At 41.7% G+C, this 12,662-nt stretch overlaps 1 protein-coding gene across 1 annotated transcript in view; it reads left to right on the top strand.

Moving 5' to 3' along the window:
* Window positions 1–2,597: 2,597 nt before the first annotated feature.
* The window catches only part of OPRK1 (opioid receptor kappa 1), a 75,339-nt gene continuing 65,274 nt past the window's right edge, over window positions 2,598–12,662 (top strand). Inside the window, exons 1-3 of the mRNA XM_008644922.2 lie at window positions 2,598–2,681; window positions 3,233–3,417; window positions 4,960–5,136. The gene's annotated coding sequence lies outside the window, so the exon portion shown is untranslated. The remainder of the gene's footprint in view (window positions 2,682–3,232; window positions 3,418–4,959; window positions 5,137–12,662) is intronic.

Here is a 12,662-nt window from a genome sequence, read left to right as displayed (position 1 = left end):
TGGCTGAGACCCTCCAGTTCCTGTGAATGTCCACTGCGGCTGAACACCCCCCACATGTGTTTATGCAATAACTTAAAGTTACATAAAGTCAAAAGGATTGCCCAAACTGCTACAATTCTGCACCAAAATTTGTGAGTGGAGATCCACAGTCTCTTGTTGCTGACACCCCTTGTGTTTCATGGGGCTGCAATATGAGCCATGTGAAATGCCTTTTCCCCCTCCTCTGGGTTCTGCCTAATTGCTCTGCTGTAGGCAGTAAAAAGGGGAGGTCATCTGAAAACTTTGTGGTGCGTGACTGTGGGCTAGCAGCTTTCCTTGGGGTATTGTAAAGGAACTGAACCCCTCAGTGCTGGGCAGCATGGGGGCCTGGACTCTCCTCATGCCCTGTGGCCATGTACCAGAGTCTCAGGGTCATGAATAGACATTTCAAACCCATTCACTGTGAAAACATATGGGGTGAGGTGTAATGCACAAAGCAAAACATTTCAGTTCCAGTTAGGCCCAGATTAAAATCTATAATATTAGAGAGTTGCTGAGAGCACATGGCTTTTCTTGGTGACAGGGGGACAGCTTGCCTTTTACCATGAACATGTATTTGTTAAATGAGGAAGATATCTCTTGCTTTCTTTTTCAGAGTAGGTTTTGCTGAGCAAAACCATCCTGAAAAGCTGAATAGCGCAAACCACAGCTGCTGTGGCTGAAGCCAAAGCAGCTCATATGGGAAGGAAGCATAGGATGTTTTAGAAAAATGAGGGCTTCTTGTAGCATTTTATTCATGATTAAGAACTAGCTTGGAGAGAAGAGTAAATGGGGTGGTGCTGATGGGGAAAGGGGTATAATGCAATTGCAGAATGTTAGCAGACAATTTGGAGACCTTTATTAAGGCCATGGTATACCCTCCTCCTTCTCAGGAGGTTATGTACGCATATGCCACAGTCTTGATTAACCTTGATGATATTTTGCCTCCTTGGCATCAAGCCTGAAGAGGAGCATTGTGAGGGGGCTTGAGATGTGCCTTAATCCCTCATGAGCCACTGCTGTTTGAGCAAGCTGCATGTCCTGCCCATCAGCACAGCACAGCTGGGTGTGCTGTGCCCATGCACACCTCATGTTTCTGCAAGCTGCCAGGGTGCTGGTGTGGGCTGGGCACTCAGCCTGGTGCTGCAGCCCCAGAGACCCCAGGGCAGAGAAGCAGAGGTCAGCCCTCCACAGGAGAGTGTGGTGGTCACCTCTTTAACACCCACTCTCCAATAGTTGTGACATGGAGAAGTCTTCAACTGACATGCACCCATAACCCACAAACCACATCCCTCAGGCCTCCTCTCATGGAGGAGGAGAGGTAGATAAACACAAGGATAAACTGCAGGAAAAGGACTTTGCTGATCTTTAAAAAATCTCAGTGTTCTTGGAGCTGCGTGTTTTGTCAGACTTTTAAAGATCTTTAGCAGAGGAATGGGTAGGCAGTAAGATTAGGGTATTCACAAGGTTCCCAGCAGCTTCTGTCAAAATAAACATTACTTTGTTAGCAGAACAAGCTACAATGCCTATGTATTGTACAGAAGCATCACTGTATTTTTCTGGCATATTGCAACAGCTTTGGGATTAGAAAAGCGCGTAATCATTTAATCACAAATGTGTGAATTATGATGAATAGGTTTTGTTTTCAAAAAAAGCCTAAGTGATTTTTGGATATAAATTTACTCCTCTAGTGGCTTAGGTATTAGAATGATAGAATCATTAGGGTTGGAAAGGACCTCCAAGATCATCAAGTCCAACCTTTGACCAAATACCACCTTGTCAACTAAACCATGGCACTAAGTGTCACCTCCAAGTATTTCTTGAACACTTCCGGCGATGGTGACTCCACCACCTCCCCGGGCAGTCCATTCCAATCCTTAACAACCCCTTCTGTGAGTAAATTCTTCCTGATTTCCAACCTGAGCCTCCCCTGGTGCAACTTGAAGCTGTGTTCTCTCATCCTGTTGCTGGTTTCCTGGGAGAAGAGGCTGACCCTCAGCTTGCTACAACCTCCCTTCAGATAGTGGTAGAGATTGACAAGGTCTCCCCTAGGCCTTCTCTTCTCCAGGATAAATAACCCCAGTTCCCTCAGCTGCTTCTCACAGGACTTACTCTCTAGGTCCTAAAAAGAAATGTGAAGTTTCTTTGGAAATCAGTGGTATTTAGGCTCTAAAGCTACTTATATGCATTAAAACTATATTCAGTGATTTCACAGATAAGAAATTTATGGATAAACTATTAATTCTGAGTTAAACAGGATTCCAGGCTGATTTTAAGATTATTCTAAAGTGTCCTTAAATCTAATAAGATAGATAAGTTTATCATTGCACCTATCATTGTCTTAATATATTTACATTAGCGTTCATTTTTAACACCTGTTTTAGGCTGTTTCCAGTATTCTTAATAAAGAATTAGATACGATCTAACTGTGTACTGTCAGAATGACTCCACACCATGCACACCTACATATACATACATACCATTCCACTTCACTAGCTGCTTTTACTATTGTGTGAAAAAGCTTCTTTACTTTCTAGAAATGAAATCTGTTCTCATTCTTCACAGGAATGAGCCCTTCCCCTTCCTAGGAAAATGATGGAGCTGCTAACGCAGAGCTTGCTTGGGATGTGGGTATCTCTGTTAAAGGCCTTCTTTTAGATCAGGTATGTAAAACTATTTCTCACAGCCCTGGCTAATGCTTTAATCATGGGGACATTCTCAGGATCTTGTTCAGGCAACAGGAGCACAACTTGTGTGGCAGCTCCCCCATAACCAGTTCAGATTGCTGGTTTCTCAGGCTTGGACCCTACTTGTTATGTTGTTTTATTATCTGCAGAAATTACTTGTGGAACAATGCAGAGCTTCCCTGCAGAGAAGTGAGAAGTTTTGTCCTTGCCTTTACAGCACTGTTGCATTTTTCCTCCCCATACCTTCACCTCATAAGTGAACATAAGTGAACATTGCTCAACAACAGGGATCTAAGAGATGTAGCTGTAATACCAGGGGCCTCGTGGCCAACAATTAGATGCTGCTGTTGCATTTGTGCTATGATTGCAGTCCCCAGCTGAGGGGCAGCCAGTGTGATTGTTAAACCAGGTCTGCCTTGCTTGTGCAGCCCAATCTCATGTAAAAGCAAATGTTCTTCTCCACTTACAAAAAGTGGTCCTGGAATGTACTTTCTGGGACTGCAAGACTGTATGCACATGTCCTTTAGATCCCCAAACCAGTGGATTTGGCACTTCTTGGACAGAAGGAAAATCTTTCTCCATTCTGCTTGACTTTGAGCAAGGAACTGATTTCAGATCTGCCTCCTTTTGAAATGTGCCAGCCACAGAACTCCTGAATACTCTGCAATGAGCCTTTCAGTCTCTTCTGCAACAATACCCCACTGTGCAACAGGTATGTGAACACAAATCTGCCATTTCCAAGGTGAGTGCTTCAGGCTTTTGAGAGGACCATTTTCATCCTTGAAATATTTCATGGCAATATGGGAAGGGGTGCTCTAATTTAGAAAAGAGAAGGTGCTATTTCATATGAAATATGTTTGTCTTTAATAAATTTAAGATTGAAATGAGAAGAATTAATATAATGGCAATATAATATTTGAATATTCCAGTAACACCTCTGTATGTTCTGAACCATTAACTTTCATGATAGATTGCAAAGATAATACTTTCATAGACAAAGAAGTGGAATTTAAAATGTAATTCTAAATTACATTGTGGGGTTCTAAGTTAAAGGAAGTCAAACTCAATGGCTTTTCAGACCTTTATTTCATTATTAAGCAGAAAAAGCTTCTAAATGTTTTTCATACCAACTAAAGCATTCAGAGCTCAGCAAGCCCAATGACCACAGGGAGTTACGCTTGTGAGCATCTCTTGCATATGAATGAATGGCTGGTGAGGAAATTTGACAGTAGTTAATATTTCAGTGGTGTTTATAATTTTTTTTTTATTAGCATTCCAAGAGGAATTAGAAATACAATTAATTTTGCTGTGCTGCTGAAGGGTTAGTTCATCAAAATTAAGTGATGGGAGAGCTACCCAGCTCTGAAGCCATGCAGCCATTCTCATTAGGGCTTGTTTCTCCCCTCCATCAAGGTGGTTATGCCTGATGCCTGGCTGTCATCTCAGCTGCCTATCTGGAAAGCTGTCTTGCAAACATTTTATTTTGACAGCATGTCAACAATTCTTAGGAAGATTTCTCAAAAAAACTGCTACCACAGAGTTTGAAATGGGTTTTAACTGCTGGATAGACATTCAAGGGTGGGGAAGAGTGGGAAGGTATAGATCTAAAGGTGATTGGCAGCTGGAAACACCGGAGTGATCGAGTCTGGCTTTGCTGTACAACAGCTGGGATCTACCTTGTGTACTAATAAGTAATTTTTAGGCTACTTTTGATGCAAATGAAGATAAGTTCAAGAGATACAGTCTTGTCATAAAGTGCAAGTGCTTTTATTCTGGTAGAATTCAGGAACTAGAAATTCTTATAGAAACAGAAGCTTTTGAAGCCCTTATTGAAAGTTATAAACTTCAGTTTAACTAAATTATTAGATGATAATGCCAATAAACTTATCTTTATGTGAGGGAACAAAGAAAACCAAACATAAAGATTCTGAATTATATTGTTAGGAAGAATCATTGAGGGAAATGTAAGCTTGAGTTTGAGATTACTGAATCACAGTACTTCGGTCCCTGAACAAAATGAGGTAACAGGAAGGAGAAAGAAATATGTTTAAAACTATGAGTAAATAGCCTGCTCAAGTAGGAAGAGATTATGTGATCTCAGCAAATATCTTAACAAAAGTGGTGACACCAACCCATTGAAATCAAGGCTTGCAAATAGCATCTTGTTGGAACTCAAACAGGAGAACAAAGGTGAAAAAAACTGAAGAGCATGAGCCTGGAGATGAACAAATATAACCAGATGTACATTTTGTAGGGACTGGCCTGCAAAAAAGCCTGCTGGAAAACTGCATCACCATTGGAGTAAGTGCCATCAGTCATGTGAGATGATTTCTTCACATCAGCTTTTTTTTTACCAAAGAGATTGATGAAATCTATTCTGCAAGTTGGAGGCACAGACTGAGGTCTGCTGGTGCAGAACAGAGGCCATGAGGTAAGTATAGAAATATATATTTTTATTTTCCTCTTCATCAAGGCTGGATGCTGGATTTTCTATACTGATAGTACCTTTTCCTCATGGGAGTGACAGCTTTATCTTCTAGCACTAGGTGAAAGTGTTCTGAATTTTTGCATTATGCTGGCTGTGAATCAGCCAATTTTGTATTTCAAGAAAACCTTGCTTGGTGCTCACTGGAGATGTTTTAGCACCCAAGTTGTGCATTCACTCTCTTCTGCTTCCTAAGCTTGGAAAAATCATATATGCCTGTGTTTCCTTGGTATCTAGAAAGCACATAAAATTTCCTCACAAGTCTCTTTCTTACTCATGCCAGCAGGATCATTTTACAGTGGGATGAAATGTGTAAGGATGTTATTGAATTTCATCCTGACTATTGCAAGCTACACTCATATAAGACAAAAGAGTTGAGAAAATATGTAGGTTTGACCATTTCCTTTGTCTTGCAGCTATGAGACTTTGCTGTAGGTTGTGCCTGTTGTGTGTGCTTGGATTGTGCTTCCCACCCCACCACATATTCACAGTGTTCAACTCCAGTGCTGAACTCTGGGACCTCCTTTGTTTGGGTGTTCTTACATGAGAGCTAGAGCTTCTGTATGTGAAGGACATCCTGGATATCTAAAAGCTTGGGTATCTAGCCCCAAGGCATCCAAAAGAACAGAGAAAATGGGACTTTTAAAGCAAGAGGTAGAATGACGAATATTCAGTTCCTCTCTGTACTTGTTTCATCCAGGAGATCCCATAAAGGTGATGCTGTATGACAGTTTCACTACACTGAACCTCCTTTTTGCTTGAAAAACTAATTTTGTGAGAAATGTAACTGGAAAGTGGATTTATGACTTCTCCTTCGTATCTTAATTTCCTTGCATTAATTGGAAGCTGCTATATGGAATGTATTTGGGGTCCTTATTGCAGATGCCCTGAGCTTATCTTGTATGAGGAGTAGGCAATTTCTCTTGTACTTTTTCCGAGTTCTTTTCATGAAAATACTAGAAGTTTTGATAGTATTTTGGGCCTGGAATAAATTCCTTAAAATTCAGCTATTTAGTTTTACATTACTGAGTTTTACATTTGCTGAGTTTTTAGGTTGTATAATTTTTCAGAAAACTTGGAAAGGACCTGCCCTCCCCCCCAAAAAAACCCCCAAATCCCAAACCCCTCCATCTACTACTTTATTATCCATGAGTAAATGGCTTCTGATTTCAGTGTCATGAGGGAACAAACTCTAGCAGGCTCAAGAGAAATGGCACAGTGAACTTGCATCTAGCTTCGATCAGTGATTTTCTCTTGTAGCTGATGACCCTTTCTTTTTCCCTCTGTGAAAAGACTAAATCAGAAGAGGGTAACAGGGAATTCAGAGGCTATTTGCAATACTTTCCACCTTTTCTTCTTCTTGTTAATGACTTCTATGTCCTAAACAGTTTTTTAAAGGTGCCCTCAGCTGTTTGGCCTCTGAATCATGAATCTGAACCAGTGGAAGAATGCAAGAATCTTTTACAAACTCTAAGGTGTGATGTAGGAAAAGGCTGCAACTTTTTAAACTGTTGCTGTTTCAGAGCAGTAAGGGAAATATAATTTAAAATTTCTTAGGTACTTTATAGATTCATAAAACTTCTTGAAAGCTATGCCTAAAATTTAGTTATTCACAATACATTTTTGTCACATCTGAATACTTAAGGTAGATGAATATAATACAAAGTCATCTGTGTTGAAATGCTGTACTACATGTTTCATGCATTTGTAATGCTTTTAAATACACAATAAATATTGCTATTTAAAATGGGATTGTTTTATCAAGGCTTAACGTTTTGGCTGCAATTTTCTTGGGCCCAGGCTTTGCTCTGGGCAGCCATTTCAAGCAGAAGAGCCATGTGTGACTTTTCAGCTTACTTTCTATTGAGTTTGCAATAAACTGGAGCCTGCTGCAAAATCCTCAGGAGAAGAGTGGCACAGCCTTATTGTTTTAAGTCTTCCCTTTATTTTATCATCTAATGTTCACCTACTCTAACGCTTTCTGCTCTACTGGCTCAGAGCAAAGGCACCAAGTTAATGTTACTGCAACTTTTGGGGCTTGCGGGGTGCCAGGTAGATTAGCTGTGTGGGGAGTAAAAATTGCAGAGACATTTCCCATGGCTTTGCAAAGAACATGCACATTTAGCCTGCAATCCTAATGGTGTAAAGGGCAGGCATTTGCTTTGCTCTGTTTTCCAAGCCTGTTTACAGCTAGGATGCTGCCACAGAGCAGCTGCCTTGTGGTTTTCACTTGATGCCATGCTGACATTACGTGTTTTTCTTTTCGAACATTCTCCAGCTTTTCCAGCCTGAGAACTATGCAGTCTGCCAATCAGGCTCTCATGGTATTGAAAAGGGCAGTGGGCAAAACTTGATTGCTTGCTCTCTATCGTCAACCCTCATCCTTTTTCCCAGAATTTTCTATTTTTGGTGGAATAACACCTTTTATTTGACCTCATATGAAGTGCTTTGTTTTGCTGGCCTTGCTCTGTGTGCTGGTTCTTGAGTTCCACTTCTGTGGTACTGAATTCTTCACCAAGCAGACATTCCAAAAAGTCAAAATATTCTTCTCAGAGTATGCAATTGCATTCTGAGATGTCCAGAACTCAGTGAAATATTTAACATTGTGTGTGAACTGTTTTTCTGCACTGTTAAAACCTTTCCTGAAGGGATTGTGCTAAAGAAGTGTGTCATGGCCAAGGAAAACCCACAAGTGTGAGTGATCCAGGTGGTGGGAGCCAAGCACCAGAGTACAAGTGTTTAACTAAGAAGCTCTCAGGGTATTCTTGTTTCTGAAAAACAAACATAATACTGGTACTAACATGACTTGATCTCACTTCTAGCACTGATAGCTCAGTTGCTTGAAACCTCTAAGTTTTCTTTGCTGTGAAGTCAAAAATGTTTTCTTAGAGCATCATGAATTAACACCCTCCTGCATTTTTCAGTTTATTCTTTCTTCAGAAAGTTGATCAAACATTAATTTGACTCCACAAGTAAAGCAATCACTATGGTATTGAAAATAAACTTCTCAGTTGTCTTTAAGTTTGAAACTGGAAAACAAATGAGCATAGAACAAGTTTATCTTTTGCAAAGCTAAAACACTGGTAACTTTCCAGAGCAGTAACAAACTATAAAGATTTTTTGACAGGAGAAGAAATCTAATTTGTTCATTTCAGTGGGTAACTCTTCCCTGCATTCTTGGTTTGTTCAGTTTCATTTTTCATCTATTTCTGCCATGCTGTTTCTTGCTGAAAGCATTCTTTTGTCTGAGGTATCACCCTTAAGTAGCTTGTGGACCTACTATTAAGCATTAAAAACATGCTGGGAGAATTCTCCTTTTTCAAGAGTGTTCAGGGTGTTTTTCTGTGGTATGTAATGTTTAGCTTTTCAGGTTTAAGAACAAGGGTCAGCAATCTTCTGCCAAAATACTTGCAATCTATTTTGGTCTCAATTGCATCAGGGGTTGGCAGTTAAGCATAGTTTTCTGCTCAGGCCCTTTTAGCCAGAGTGAATTTCAGAATAGTGATATTCTTATAGCCTGAGGGTATTTTCAGTCCAGACAACTTCAAAAACTCCTCTGAAAAGACTGCAAAACTTTAGTAAAACCAACCCCAACCTAAAAAGCCCAAACATCCTGATAGTCTCATGTAGGTATGCCAGAACAGGGTAAGCAGAAAGAAAATAATGATATAAGGGTAATCCTAATGAAGGTTCAAAATTCATCCTTGTTTTCTTTTACTGTAAATGAAAATCCTTATGCTGTCAGAGCATGGGACAGCAGCTGGGCTATCTCTTCGAGAAATCAGGTGGTGCTTCAGCTTCCAGAAAACTGAGAAAAAGTGGTTTTGGGCACTCTTTTTCCATGTCCTTGATGACAGTTGGAAAGCAGAAACTTTGCCACGCTAGGCCATGCATGACTACAGGATTTCCTTCTGCAAGTCATTGTCTGGTTGCTATGAAAGGATGTGACTGCATGGCAATGGTCTGCACTAGTTCTTGTCAATAACCTTAGATAAGTTGACTTTCTTCAATGAAATCGAACAAAGGGGCCATTAGTGTTTCAAAGTGGTGAGGTAGCATGGGCACGGCGGCTCGGCACTGATTGCTTAAAGCACTTCCCTTTCATACCTGAGGCGTCCTGTCTTCCCCTGTAACAATGGCTTTTCTGGATAGGCAAGCCCTCATTCCCTGCTGCAGAGATGGCTGAGCTGAGCATCTTTAGGAGGTCTGGACTCACCTCACTGATGAGAACCGGGAATGAAATCAGAAAGAGCTGCTTCTGCATGGGTGTTAAATTTTGTGAGTCTTTCAGCTGTCTCTGAAAAGTGTTTTATGTGCTGGGTACCTCAGTCTGTGCCTCCAAACTTTACCCTTTCCCAGTCTTCCCTGCTTCCCAAGACTCTGACATAACATTGAAAATACCCAACAAGTCCTCTCTCCTAGGCCTGCTGTGGGAACTCTTCCATCTTTCATCTTATTGGATTTTTTTTTTTTTTTTATTTTTGAGGGTAAGAAATGCTTGCGTTTAACTTCAAGTAGGTCAGACTTTGTTCACTGTCAGAAGTACTTCTGCCTTACCTTGTGACTGCTGTATATTATCCTAATGGATATTGTGGTGTTGTGCATTGCCTGAAGCTCTTCTATCTTGGCCATCATTTGCATCATTATAGTGCCTTTCTTTTGTAGCTATTTTATTGCTGCTGAAAAACAGAGATGTGGGACAGTGGCTGAAAAGCCAGTTGCATTCAGATCTCCTGATGAGTGTCTGACTTCAATTTTGTGGCTTAAAAAGAAAATCATTGCAATCTGGTAGTGAACTGAGCTTCCCTGAATTGCACTGTGATCATCTTAACACAGCAGCATAGTCCATGTTCTCAGTACAGTTACAAATAAGGGCCAGAAAGCAGAAGATAGCTTGTTTTAAAAGTCTGTGAGCTATGCGGGACAACAAGGCAACTGATAAATAAAGTTCTGGTTTTCCCCTCTCAGATCCTCTGTCCTCACAACAACAGCAAAAACCCCCACTCGTTCCTCTAAAATGAATCTGGAATAGAAGATGGAAATGATCTTTCATCTCAAAATTGTGAAAGGGCTTTGAAAGCTTGCATTAAAGTCCCTGTTGTGTCTCTGACTTACCAGGTTGTAAAGGCAGCTCTCCAGTCTTCTATATCAAAGTCTTAGAAAAGTAAATCATTAGGCCTTCCTTCCCTGCTCCAAAAAAGTGTTCAAACACACTGAGGGAGTCAGTCCTAAAGTTTCATCTGTACACCCTTGATCCTGACGTGACTGGCTGTTTAATGTTAACAAAAGGTTACTAAGGTTTTAATTTTTGGAGGAAACTGAACTTGTCAAGATATTTTGAGCCTTTTTTCTTCCCAGTTTGGTCAGAAAATGTCTTTCAAAGGGCTTGTTCCCATATCTCTGTAGAACAGAATAGTTTTTATTACACTTGCTCTTAAAGGCCTCTAAAGTTCAACCTGGAAATCATGGTCAGATTCAGAAGAAATTTACTTACCCCAGAATAACAAATAAGACAGTGAGTTGGTGCATTTGCTGTACTAGCAGCCAGTGCCTTGGGCTTTTGGGGCAGAAGAGAGGGCTGGATGTGGGTGTTATTTCAACATGGGTATGTTGTTTTCAACTCACTATGCTGGTGGAGACAATACTGGTTAGATCCTGTTCCAGACTGGACTGTCCCCTTGGGCTGATTATGTCTGTTTGCTCTGAAAGGCAGTACATGGACCATCCTGCACTGCTCTGGGGTGATGTTTTCAGCACTTCCTAACATGGGTAAGTGACTTGTAGTCACTTTTGGTTTCCTGCCTGGATGTCTGCTGTGGGCCTGTTCTCATACAGCAGTGTGGTGCGTCCCCTTCTCACCTGTTCCTTTAGTCACACTCTAACAAAATCTCCTTTTATCAATATTTTCCTAAGCTTTCAGTGAGTTTTCATCCCTCCCTACAGTGTAAAGTTGAGGATTTCTCTAGGCTTTAGATATATTGTCATCCTGGTTTAGCTGGGATACAGTTAGCTTTCTTCCTAGAAGCTGGTACAGTGCTGGATGTACCGATGGTTTAATTGTTGTTAAGCAGGGCTTACTCTAAGTTAAGGACTTTCCAGATTCCCATGCTCTGCTGGTGAGCAGGTGCACAGGAAGCCAGGAGGGAGGATGGTTGGGACAGCTGACCTCAACTGGCCAGATGGATGTTCCATACCAGAGAATGTCATGCTCAGTGTATAAACTGGGGGAAGTTGACCAGGAGGGGACAATCCCTGCTCAGATGTTGAGTGATCGTACTGGGGGTCACTTGTCTGACTTAGGTTTTATCCCTCTCTCTCTCTCTCTCTCTTTGTAGTCCCCCTTTTCATTACTCTCCTTCTCCTCCTTCTTCTCCTTCTTTCGTCTTCTTCTTCCGCCTCTTCTTTTTCTTCTTCTCATTTATTTCAATCACTAAACCACTCCTATCCTGACCCATGGTTTCTACCTGTTTTCAATTCTCCTCCCCATCCTATCAAGGCTGGGGTGGAGAGTAAATGAGTGGCTGCACAGTATTTAGCTTCCAGCTGAGGATAAACCATGACAATTACATTCAGAGAGATAATACTAGCTCCATGACAAAACCAGCTTTTACAGTCTCAGAGGAGCTGAGTGCATCAACCTAGGAAGGCAGCTGTGGCACTACAGGAGGAGAATACACCCAGGCAGATGGCCTATCCATCCCCAAAGTCGCAAAGTGACGTGTGCCAGCAGCCTGCACACCTAGCAGAGGTCAGGGCTTGCCACAGGTGCATTTATGCTGTTTGCGTACCAGTTACAAGCTCAGAAATTAGACTCCCAGATCTCACAGAGCTGCCCCAAGTCATTCAGCTCCTTAACATGAATGAAACTATCTCAATTTTGGCAAAATTCTCTCTGCTTATTTCCTCAGTCAACAGCTTTTATTTCTGCTTCCTTTTTCCTTTCAGTTTGTCTTGAATGCCATGGGTGTAAAGACCTGCTGGTTAAGACAGCCATGTGCAATTTTTTTTTAAACTGGTTTATTGTTTTTCTTTCTGTTGGAGTTTTAGGAGCTCTCCTGGTTTGGTTTTTTTTCTGTTAAAGGAATTTTCCCCATACATGTTGCTAGGTACTTAAGAAAAACAAAAGAGCTGGCTATGGGGGTGGGGTGTTTCTGGCTACTCTTGTTTCACCTGGGTGTGCGGACAGTCGGTCCCTGGCCTTTGGATGGAGAGGGAGGCTGTTTCGTCGGCTGCTTTTCCTTCTGCCAGAGAAACCCCAGGATCCCAAGCCCGCCTTCCCTGCCCTGCAGGGAGCTGGGCCGTGGCCGCCCTGCCCCCGCGGTTTCTTCAAGCCTTTGCTGCGTTGTAGCCCTGCTCGCCCTGCCTGCCCCGACCTCCAGGGGGTTCCCACCGCGGCTCCGCAGTTTGGATATATCTCATCTGCCACCCGGGATTTGTGCTCATCCCCGCTGTTCCAGCCTGTTGTTCCTGAC

Source organism: Corvus brachyrhynchos, unplaced genomic scaffold, assembly GCF_000691975.1.
Source record: "Corvus brachyrhynchos isolate BGI_N302 unplaced genomic scaffold, ASM69197v1 scaffold60, whole genome shotgun sequence".
NCBI lineage: Eukaryota > Metazoa > Chordata > Aves > Passeriformes > Corvidae > Corvus > Corvus brachyrhynchos.
Note: the sequence above shows the minus strand (reverse complement) of the source record. Positions and strands in the feature narration are given on the sequence as shown.